This window comes from Halichoerus grypus, chromosome 2 (assembly GCF_964656455.1).
Source record: "Halichoerus grypus chromosome 2, mHalGry1.hap1.1, whole genome shotgun sequence".
Classification (NCBI taxonomy): domain Eukaryota; kingdom Metazoa; phylum Chordata; class Mammalia; order Carnivora; family Phocidae; genus Halichoerus; species Halichoerus grypus.
In genome coordinates, this window is record NC_135713.1 from 148,632,784 (window position 1) to 148,645,246 (window position 12,463).

Consider the following 12,463-nt stretch of genomic DNA (forward strand, 5'->3'; position numbering starts at 1 on the left):
AAAATTTTGGGAGGGACTTTCTTTTAACAGACCAAAATACACCCAAAATCTAGTGTGTGGCACTGATCTATAAACCAGCCTGATCATATTTGATCGCATTCTGTTTTTGTTTTGTTTTGTTTTTTTCTGCTTTTGTTTGTTTTTATCTTTATCTTTTTCTTTTCCTTTTTTCTTTTTTTCTTTCTTTTTCTTTTTTCTCTCTTTCCCTTTCTTTTCCCACTGCTTCAGGTCTTTTCTGATTTGTTTAGAGTATATTTTCTGGGGACGTTGTTACCCTGCTAGCATTTTGTTCTCTCATTAATCTATTCTCCTCTGCACAAAATGACAAGACGGAAAAAATCACCTCAACAAAAAGAACAAGAGGTAGTACCGACTGCCAGGGACCTACTCAATACAGACATTAGTACGATGTCAGATCTAGAGTTCAGAATCATCACTTTAAAGATACTAGCTGGGCTTGAAAAAAGCATGGAAGTTATTAGAGAAACCCTTTCTGGAGAAGTAAAAGAACTAAAATCTAACCAAGTAGAAATCAAAAAGGCTATTAATGAGGTGCAATCAAATATGGGGGCGCTAACTGCTAGGAAAAATGAGGAAGAGAAAGAATCAGTGAGATAGAAGACCAAATGATGGAAAATAAAGAAGCTGAGAAAAAGAGAGATAAACAACTACTGGATCACGAGGGCAGAATTCGAGAGATAAACGATACCATAAGACGAAACAACATTAGAATAATTGGGATCCCAGAAGAAGAAGAAAGAGAGAGGGGGGCAGAAGGTATAATGGAGCAAATTATAGCAGAGAACTTCCCTAATTTGGGAAAGGAAACAGGCATCAAAATCCAGGAAGCACAGAGAACCCCTCTCAAAATCAATAAAAATAGGTCAACACCCCGACATCTAATAGTAAAACTTACGAGTCTCAGAGACAAAGAGAAAATCCTGAAAGCAGGTCGGGAGAAGAAATATGTAACCTACAATGGTAGAAACATTAGATTGGCAACAGACCTATCCACAGACACCTGGCAGGCCAGAAAGGACTGGCAGGACATATTCAGAGCACTAAAGAGAAAAATATGCAGCCAAGAATACTATATCCAGCTAGACTGTCATTGAAAATTGAAGGAGAGATAAAAAGCTTCCAGGACAAACAAAAACTAAAGGAACTTGCAAACACGAAACCAGCCCTACAAGAAATCTTGAAAGGGGTCCTCTAAGCAAAGAGAGAGCCTAAAAGCAACATAGACCAGAAAGGAACACAAACAATATACAGTAACAGTCACTTTACAGGCAATAAAATGGCACTAAATTCCTATCTTTCAATACTTACCCTGAATGTAAATGGGCTAAATGCCCCAATCAAAAGACACAGGCTATCAGATTGGATTAAAAAACAAGACCCATCGATATGCTGTCTGCAAGAGACTCATTTTAGACCCAAAGACACCCCCAGAGTGAAAGTGAGGGGGTGGAAAACCATTTACCATGCTAATGGACACCAAAAGAAAGCTGGGGTGGCAATCCTTATATCAGACAAATTAGATTTTAAACCACAGACGGTAATAAGAGATGAGGAAGGACACTATATCATACTTAAAGGGTCTATCCAACAAGAAGATCTAACAATTGTAAATATCTATGCCCCTAACATGGGAACAGCCAATTATATAAGGCAATTAATAACAAAAGCAAAGAAACACATCGACAACAATACAATAATAGTGGGGGACTTTAACACCCCCCTCACTGAAATGGACAGATCGTCTAAGCAAAAGATCAACAAGAAAATAAAGACTTTAAATGACACACTGGACCAAATGGACTTCACAGACATATTCAGAACATTCCATCCCAAAGCAACGGAATACACATTCTTCTCTAGTGCCCATGGAACATTCTCCAGAATAGATCACATCCTAGGTCATAAATCAGGTCTCAACCGGTACCAGAAGATTGGGATCATCCCCTGCATATTTTCAGACCACAATGCTTTGAAACTAGAACTCAATCACAAGAGGAAAGTCGGAAAGAACTCAAATACATGGAGGCTAAAGAGCATCCTACTGAAGAATGAATGGGTCAACCAGGAAATTAAAGAATAATTAAAAAAATTCATGGAAACCAATGAAAATGAAAACACAACTATTCAAAATCTTTGGGATATAGCAAAGGCAGTCCTAAGAGGAAAGTATATAGCAATACAAGCCTTTCTGAAGAAACAAGAAAGGTCTCAAGTACACAACCTAACCCTACACCTGAAGGAGCTGGAGAAAGAACAGCAAATAAAGCCTAAACCCAGCAGGAGAACAGAAATAATAAAGATCAGAGCAGAAATCAATGAAATAGAAACGAAAAGAACAGTAGAACAGATCAACGAAACTAGGAGCTGGTTCTTTGAAAGAATTAACAAGATTGATAAGCCCCTGGCCAGACTTATCAAAAAGAAAAGAGAAATGACCCAAATCAACAAAATCATGAATGAAAGAGGAGAAATCACAACCAACACCAAAGAAATACAAACAATTATAAGAACATATTATGAGCAACTCTATGCCAGCAAATTAGATAACCTGGAAGTAATGGATGCATTCCTAGAGATGTATCAACTACCAAAACTGAACCAGGAAGAAATAGAAAACCTGAACAGACCTATAACCACTAAGGAAATAGAAGCAGTCATCAAAAATCTCCCAAAACACAAAAGCCCAGGGCCAGATGGCTTCCCAGGGGAATTCTACCAAACATTTCAAGAAGAATTAATACCTATCCTTCTGAAACTGTTCCAAAAAAATAGAAATGGAAGGAAAACTTCCAAACTCATTTTATGAGGCCACCATCACCTTGATCCCAAAACCAGACAAAGACCCCATCAAAAAGGAGAATTACAGACCAATATCCCTGATGAACATGGATGCAAAAATTCTCACCAAAATACTAGCCAATAGGATCCAACAGTACATTAAAAGGATTATTCACCACGACCAAGTGGGATTTATCCCTGGGCTGTAAGGTTGGTTCAATATCCGCAAATCAATCAACGTGATACAATACATTAACAAAAGAAAGAACAAGAACCATATGATCCTCTCAATAGATGCAGAAAAAGCATTTGACAAAGTACAGCATCCTTTCTTGATCAAAACTCTTCAAAGTATAGGGATAGAGGGTACATACCTCAATATCATAAAAGCCATCTATGAAAAACCTACAGCGAATATCATTCTCAATGGGGAAAAACTGAGAGCTTTCCCCTAAGGTCAGGAACGCGGCAGGGATGTCCACTATCACCACTGCTATTCAACATAGTATTGGAAGTCCTAGCCACAGCAATCAGACAACAAAAAGAAATCAAAGGCATCCAAATTGGCAAAGAAGAAGTCAAACTCTCACTCTTTGCAGACGATATGATACTTTACGTGGAAAATCCCAAAGACTCCACCCCAAAACTGCTAGAACTCATACAGGAATTCAGTAAAGTGGCAGGATATAAAATCAATGCATAGAAGTCAGTGGCATTCCTATACACCAACAACAAGACAGAAGAAAGAGAAATTAAGGAGTCGATCCCATTTACAATTGCACCCAAGACCATAAGATACCTAGGAATAAATCTAACCAAAGAGGCAAAGGATCTGTACTCAGAAAACTATAAAATACTCATGAAAGAAATTGAGGAAGACACAAAGAAATGGAAAAACGTTCCATGCTCATCGATTGGAAGAACAAATATTGTGAAGATGTCAATCCTACCTAGAGCAATCTACACATTCAATGCAATCCCCATCAAAATACCATCCACTTTTTTCAAAGAAATGGAACCAATAATCCTAAAATTTGTATGGAACCAGAAAAGACCCCGAATAGCCAGAGGAATGTTGAAAAAGAAAAGCAAAGCTGGCGGCATCACAATTCCGGACTTCCAGCTCTACTACAAAGCTGTCATCATCAAGACAGTATGGTAGTGGCACAAAAACAGACACATAGATCAATGGAACAGAATAGAGAGCCCAGAAATGGACCCTCAACTATATGGTCCACTAATCTTTGACAAAGCAGGAAAGAATGTCCAATGGAAAAAAGACAGTCTCTTCAACAAATGGTGCTGGGAAAATTGGACAGCCACATGCAGACGAATGAAACTGGACCATTTCCTTACACCACACACAAAAATAGACTCCAAATGGTTGAAAGACCTCAACTTGAGGCAGGAGTCCATCAAAATCCTAAAGGAGAACACAGGCAGCAAACTCTTCGACCTCAGCCGCAGCAACTTCTTCCTAGAAACATCGCCAAAGGCAAGGGAAGCAAGGGCAAAAATGAACTATTGGAGGGCGCCTGGGTGGCTCAGTTGGTTAAGCGACTGCCTTCGGCTCAGGTCATGATCCTGGAGTCCCTGGATCGAGTCCCGCGTCGGGCTCCCTGCTCGGCGGGGAGTCTGCTTCTCCCTCTGACCCTCCCCCTCTCATGTGCTTGCTCTCTCTCATTCTCTCTCTCTCAAAAAATAAATAAAAAATCTTAAAAAAAAAAAAAAATGAACTATTGGGACTTCATCAAGATAAAGAGCTTTTGCAAAGCAAAGGAAACAGTCAACAAAACCAAAAGACAACTGACAGAATGGGAGAAGATATTTGCAAATGACATATCAGATAAAGGGCTAGTATCCAAAATCTATAAAGAACTCATCAAACTCAACACCAAAAGAACAAAGAATCCAATCAAGAAATGGGCAGAAGACATGAACAGACATTTTTCCAAAGAAGACATCCAAACGGCCAACAGACACATGAAAAAGTGTTCAATATCGCTCGGCATCCGGGAAATCCAAATCAAAACCTCAATGAGATACCACCTCACACCAGTCAGAATGGCTAAAATTAACAAGTCAGGAAATGACAGATGTTGGCGGGGATGCGGAGAAAGGGGAACCCTCCTACACTGTTGGTGGGAATGCAAGCTGGTGCAGCCACTCTGGAAAACAGTATGGAGGTTCCTCAAAAAGTTGAAAATAGAGCTACCATATGATCCAGCAATTGCACTCCTGGGTATTTACCCCAAAGATACAAAAGTAGGGACCCGAAAGGGTACGTGCAGCCCGATGTTTATAGCAGCAATGTCCACAATAGCTAAACTGTGGAAAGAGCCAAGATGCCCATCAACAGATGAATGGATAAAGAAGAGGTGGTATATATATACAATGGAATATTATGCAGCCATCAAAAGGAATGAGATCTTGCCATTTGCAACGATGTGGATGGAACTGGAGGGTATTATGCTGAGCGAAATAAGTCAAACAGAGAAAGACATGTATCATATGACCTCACTGATATGAGGAATTCTTAATCTCAGGAAACAAACTGAGGGTTGCTGGAGTGGGGGGTGGGGTGGGAGGGATGGGGTGACTGGGTGATGGACACTGGGGAGGGTATGTGCTCTGGTAAGCGCTGTGAATTGTGCAAGACTGTTGAATCTCAGATCTGTACCTCTGAAACAAATAATGCAATATATGTTAAGAAAGAAAAAAAGAAGAAGAAGAATGTAGCAGGAGGAGAAGAATGAAGAGGGGGCAATCGGAGGGGGAGAAGAACCATGAGAGACGATGGACTCTGAAAAACAAACTGAGGGTTCTAGAGGGGAGGGGGGTGGGAGGATGGGTTAGCCTGGTGATGGGTATTGAGGAGGGCATGTTCTGCATGGAGCACTGGGTGTTATGCACAAACAATGAATCATGGAACACTATATCTAAAACTAATGATGTAATGTATGGGGATTAACATAACAATAAAAAATTAAAAAAAAAAAAAAGAACTAGAGAAAAAGCAACAAACGATACCTAAGCCACGCATTAGAGGAGAAATATTTAAGATTAGAGCAGACATCAATGAATTGGAAACCAGAAACACAGTAGATCAGATCAAAGAAACTAGAAGTTGGTTCTTTGAAAGAACTAATAAGATCGATAAACCACTGGCAAGACTTACCCAAAGGAAAAGAGAAAGGACCCAAACTAATAAAATTATGAAAGAGAGGGGAAAGATCATGACTAACACCAAGGAAATAGAAACAATTATTAGAAATTAATATCAACAACTATATGCCAATAAGCTGAGCAACCTGGATGAAATGGAGGCTTTCCTGGAAACCTATAAGCTGCCAAGACTGAAACAGGAAGAAATTGACAACCTGAATAGGCCAATAACCAGTAACGAGATTGAAGCAATGATCAAAAACCTCCCAAAAAACAAGCGTCCAGGGCCTGATGGATTCCCTGGGGAATTCTACCAAACATTCAAAAAAATAATACCTATTCTCCTGACACTGTTTCAAAAAACAAGAAACAGAAGGAAAGCTTCCAGACTCATTCCATGAGGCCAGCATTACCTTAATCTCCAAACCAGGCAAAGACCCCATCAAAAAGGAGAATTTCAGACCGATATGCCTGATGAATATGGATTCCAAAATCCTCAACAAAATCCTAGCTAATAGGATCCAACAATACATTAAAAGGATCATCCACCATGACCATGTGGGATTTATCCCTGGGATGCAAGGGTGGTTCAACATTCGCAAATCAATCAATGTGATAGAACACATTAGTAAGAGGAGAGAGAAGAACCATATGGTCCTCTCAATTGATGCAAAAAGAGCATTTGACAAAATACAGCATCCTTTCCTGATTAAAACTCTTCAGAATATAGGGATAGAGGGAGCATTCCTCAAGTTCATAAAATCCATCTATGAAAAACCCACAGCGAATATCATCCTCAACGGGGAAAAGCTGAGAGCCTTTCCCTTAAGATCAGGAACACGACAAGGATGCCCACTCTCGCCACTATTGTTCAACATAGTACCAGAAGTCCTAGCAACAGCAATCAGACAACAAAATGGAATAGAAGATATTCAATTTGGCAAAGAAGAAGTCAAACTCTCTCTCTTTGCAGATGACATGATACTTTATGTGGAAAACCCAAAAGACTCCACCCCCAAATTACTAGAACTAATACAGCAATTCAGGATTGTGGCAGGATACAACATCAATGCACAGAAATCAGTTGCTTTCTTATACACTAACAGCACAACTGTAGAAAGAGAAATTAGGGAAACGATTCCATTTACAATAGCACCAAAAACCATTAGATAACTCGGAATAAACCTAACCAAAGAGGTAAAGGATCTATACTCTAGAAACTACAGAACACCAATGAAAGAAATTGAAGACAGAAAAAAAATGGAAAAACATCCCATGCTCATGGATCGGAAGAATACACATTGTTAAAATGTCTATGCTACCCAGAGCAATCTATACCTTCAATGCCATCCCAATCAAAATTCCAATGACATTTTCCAAAGTGCTGGAACAAACAATCCTAAAATTTGTATGGAATCAGAAAAGACCCTGAATCACCAAGGAAATGTTGAAAAAAGAAAACAAAGCTGGGGATATCACGTTGCCCGATTTCAAGCTATATTACAAAGCCATGATCACCAAGACAGCATGGTACTGGCACAAAAACAGACATATAGACCAATGGAACAGAATAGAGAACCCAGATATGGACCCTCAACTCTGTGGTCAAATAATCTTTGACAAAGCAGGAAAAAATATGCAATGGAAAAAAGATAGTCTCTTCAATAAATGGTGCTGGGAAAATTGGATAGCCACATGCAGAAGAATGAAACTCGACCATTCTCTAACACCATACACAAAGATAAACTCAAAACGGATGAAAGACCTCAATGTGAGACAGGAATCCATCAAAATCCTAGAGGAGAACATAGGCAGTAACCTCTTTGACATCGGCCACAGCAACTTCTTTCAAGATTCATCTCCAAAGGCTAGTGAAACAAAAGCAAAAATGAACTTTTGGGACTTCATCAAGATTAAAAGCTTCTGCACAGCAAAAGAAACAGTCAACAAAACAAAGAGGCAACCCACAGAATGGGAGAAGTTATTTGCAAATGACACTACAGACAAAGGGATGATATCCAAATCTATAAATAAGTTCTCAAACTCAACACCACAAAATCAATAATCAAGTCAAAAAATGGGCAGAAGACATGAACAGACAGTTCTCCAAAGAAGATAGACAAATGGCTAACAGACACGTGATAAAATGTTCATTATCATTAGCCATCGGGGAAATCCAAATCAAAACCACATTGAGATACCACCTTACACCAGTTAGAATGGCAAAAATGGACAGGGAAAGAAACAACAAATGTTGGAGAGGTTGTGGAGAAAGGGGAACCCTCTTACACTGTTGGTGCGAATGCAAGTTGGTACAGCCACTTTGGAAAACAGTGTGGAGGTTCCTCAAAAAATTAAAAATAGAGCTACCCTATGACCCAGCAATTGCACTCCTGGGTATTTACCCTGAAGACACAGATGTAGTGAAAAGAAGGGCCATATGCACCCCAATGTTCATAGCAGCAATGTCCGCAATAGCCAAACTGTGGAAAGAGCCGAGATGCCCTTCAACAGAGGAATGGATAAAGAAGATGTGGTCCATATATACAACGGAATATTACTCAGCCATCAGAAAGGATGAATACCCAACCACTACATCAACATGGATGGGACTAGAGGAGATTATGCTAAGTGAAATAAGTCAAGCAGAGAAAGTCAATTATCATATGGTTTCACTTATTTGTGGAACATAAGGAATAGCATGGAGGACATTAGGAGAAGGAAGGGATAAATGAAGGGGGTGATATTGGAGGTAGAGATGAACCATGAGAGACTATGGACTCTGAGAAACAAACTGAGGGTTTTAGAGAGGAGGGGCGTGGGGGGATGGGTTAGCCTGGTGATGGTTATTAAGGAGGACACGTACTGCATGGAGCACTCAATGTTATATGAAAACAACGAATCGTGGAACACTACATCAAAAACTAATGATGTAATGTATGGTGACTAACATAACAATAAAATAAAAATAAAAAAAATAAAAATAGAAAGTAAAAAGTTCATTAAAATTATTTTTAAATGTTTTCCTATCCCAGAAACTGCTTAAAAACTCATATGTTCCAGGACTGGATTTTGTGATATAGTCTAAAAATAAAAACTATGATTAAGACAAACAAAAACAACCAAATGCACAGCAGATACACACACACACACACACACACACACACACACATTTCAATTGTTATAAGTCTCCTTCCTGGCAGTTGCCTCAAGAGGAAAATTTAACTCTTTACAGGATAGGAGTTGAGAACTAGGCACCACAGAGAGAAAGACATTGTCAAAACTATCATATCTTCCATCCTATTCTCTTAAAGCTTATTTATCATTTCTAAAATTCATTTTCTCTCCTCTAAGTGGCCTTTGGCCCTTTACTCTCCCTATTAAGATGATACTCCACTGGATAGTCTCTTCCTATCTGTGATGCTCCATGAAGGTAAAAATTAATAAATTTGTATGCTTTGTCTCCTGTCAATCTGTCTGTTATCAGTTTAATTCATAGGACCCCAGGAACTAAGATCTTACTAAAGTTTTAACTTAAATTTTTCCTCCCTTACAATTGCTTGGCTATTCATTATTATTAGTATTACTTTGTGCTTAAGAATTTTGAAATTAGCCTAATTTGTCATCAGGAATTTGTGGAGAATGTACTTTGGTAGTCACAAAATATTTGCAAATGTATAAGAAAATGTTCTTATTATGATGTCACTTGCCTGGAATTTATCACAACCATGTGTTGTATTTCATCCAGTGCTGCTGCCCAAAAATGACCAGAAACTTTGAAGGATACAAAAGTTGAAGCTAACAGTGTTGGAGGGTTTGAGGAAGCCCTGTCCACCATCCCTTTTAGAGTCAAGACCTGATTGAAAACATTTGGCTGACGAATGAATGTTGCAATTTGGTTAAAGAAACTGTGGAGACTGGTGGCCTCATTGTGTCTGTCCAGAATGCAAGTGTTCAACCTCTTATCAAATGTATGATTAGCAAATATCTTCTCCCATTCACCAGGTGGCCTTTTCATTTTATTGAATTATTTCCCTCAGTGTGCCAAAGCTTTTTATTTTGATGTAGTCCCAGTAGTTTAATTTTGCTTCTGTTTCCGCTACCTTAGGAGACCTATCTAGAAAAATGTTGCTGTGGCCCATGTCAGAGATGGTTTCAGGTCTCACATTTAGGTCTTTATTTTTTTTAAAGATTTTATTTATTTTTTGACAGAGAGAGACGTAGTGAGAGAGGGAACACAAGCAGGGGTCGTGGCAGAGGGAGAAGCAGCTTCCTGTGGAGTAGGGAGCCCGATGTGGGGCTCGATCCCAGGACCCTGAGATCATGACCTGAGCTGAAGGCAGACATTTAATGACTGAGCCACCCAGGCGCCCCACATTTAGGTCTTTAATCCATTTTGAGTTTATTTTTGTGTATGGTGTAAGAAAGTGGCCCAGTTTCACTCTCTTGCATGTAGCTCTCCAGTGTGTTGTATACATATACATATATATTCATATATCACAAACACAAAAGAATATTACCCAGCCATATAAAAGAATGAAATCTTGACAATTTTGACAACTTAGTGGACCTTAAGGGTATTATGCTAAATGGAATATATCAGACAGAGAGAGACAAATACCATATGATTTCACTTATAGGTGGAATCTAACAAGTGAAATAAAAGAACAAAACAGAAACAGACTCATAGATATAGAGAAAAAATCTGTTGGTTACCAGAGATGGGGAGTGTTGGGGGTGGGCAAAATAGGTGAAGGAGGTTAAGAAGTACAGTCTTTTAGCTATGAAATAAATATAACTTAGGGAAATAAAGCATAGGAAATAAAGTCAGTAATATTTTAATAACTTTGTATGGTGACAGATAGTATTTGGACTTTGTGGGGATCAGTTCATAACATACAAAAATATCAAATAACTATGATGTATACCTGAAATTGATAGGATATTGTATGTCAATTATACTTCAACTAATAAAAAAATAAAAACAAAAGGAACAATATGAAAATACCTAGTAGAATAGATTATTATTACAATTGCCTTTCCCATGAGTCCCTAGATTCATTATAATAAGTCACAGGATATTGAGCTCACCCAGATGGAGAGCTGAGCCCTGCCTTATCCTGGGGGGAAAGAATTAAGCCCATAGAGAATTATTAAAGATGCTGATTCAATCCTTCTATTCTGAACAGTGGATCCAGATCCCTAACAACAAAGGGCCTGAGTTCTTGAAGAATACATATCATACCTGCAGTGATGCTCATGGGCTGTGATTTGTTAGGATATATGTGTTGAAAAGGTTCTCAGTGGAAAAGATGCAGCATTGGCTACAGGATGTGGAATCCCCATTCCTCTCCCTGGACCAGCGATCAGCATTGTTATCTGTTTTAAAAATTATATTTATTTTTTATTAAGTTAGAATAGTTTTATAAATTATATTTATTTAAAGTATACAACATGATGGGGGGAACTTGGGATGTTGGCAGAGTAGGAGGACCCTGAGCTCACCCTGCCCCACGTTTTCAACTAGATATCATCAACATACAAGTCAATAAAAGGGAGAGTGACTGAAGCCTGACAGAACAAACTGCACAACTAAATATAGAGAAGAAGATGCATTTGAAAGGTTAAGAAGATCAGAAAGGTGACAGGAGGTTGCCCACAGGAGAGGGAGCTGTTCACACAGAGAGTGTAGAGAGATGGGTCCTCACCAGGGAGCCCACATGGGGGAGACTACCCCATAATATTTGTCTTTAAAATCCAGAAGGGCTGAATTCCATGGGTTTTTAAAACCAGTGGGACATGGATCCTGGAGATTTAAAAGTCAACTGACTCAGCACTTGGTGAGCCAGGAGAGCAAGTGACACCTGGGTCATGACCCGTAAAGATATAGCAGCATGTGCAGAGGGACAATATAAAAAAAAAAAATGGTAATTTACACAATACTGGGGGTGAATGGGAGATAGATCTGTTCATACTGATTTCTGAGCATGTTGGGGCACTTCTCTGAAAAGGAGTGAGCTGGCAGTTGCCATTTTCCTCCCCTGCCCACCAGCATAAGCACAGAGCCACCTGCAGGAAGTGAGGCTGCACAGACACTTGAAGCCTCAGCCCAGGGCTCATGGCACATTCTATTAAAGCTGTGAATGCCCCCGAAAAAAAAAAAAAAAAGGAGTGGGGGAAGAACTTAAGTGAGTTCTTCCCTGTTAGGGAATTGACCATAGTTCTGAACTCCTAGAATTGAAGAATCACAGTGCTGTGGACTGAATTATGACCCCCCCATTCATATGTTGAAACCCTAATTCCAGTACCTTAGAATGCATATTTGAAGATAGGATCTTTAAAGCAGCAATTAACTGGGGCACCTGGGTGGCTCAGTTGTTAAGCGTCTGCCTTCGGCTCAGGTCATGGTCCCAGAGTCCTGGGATCGAGCCCCGCGTCAGGCTCCCTGTTCTGTGGGAAGCCTGCTTCTCCCTCTCCCGCTCCCCCTGCTTGTGTTCCC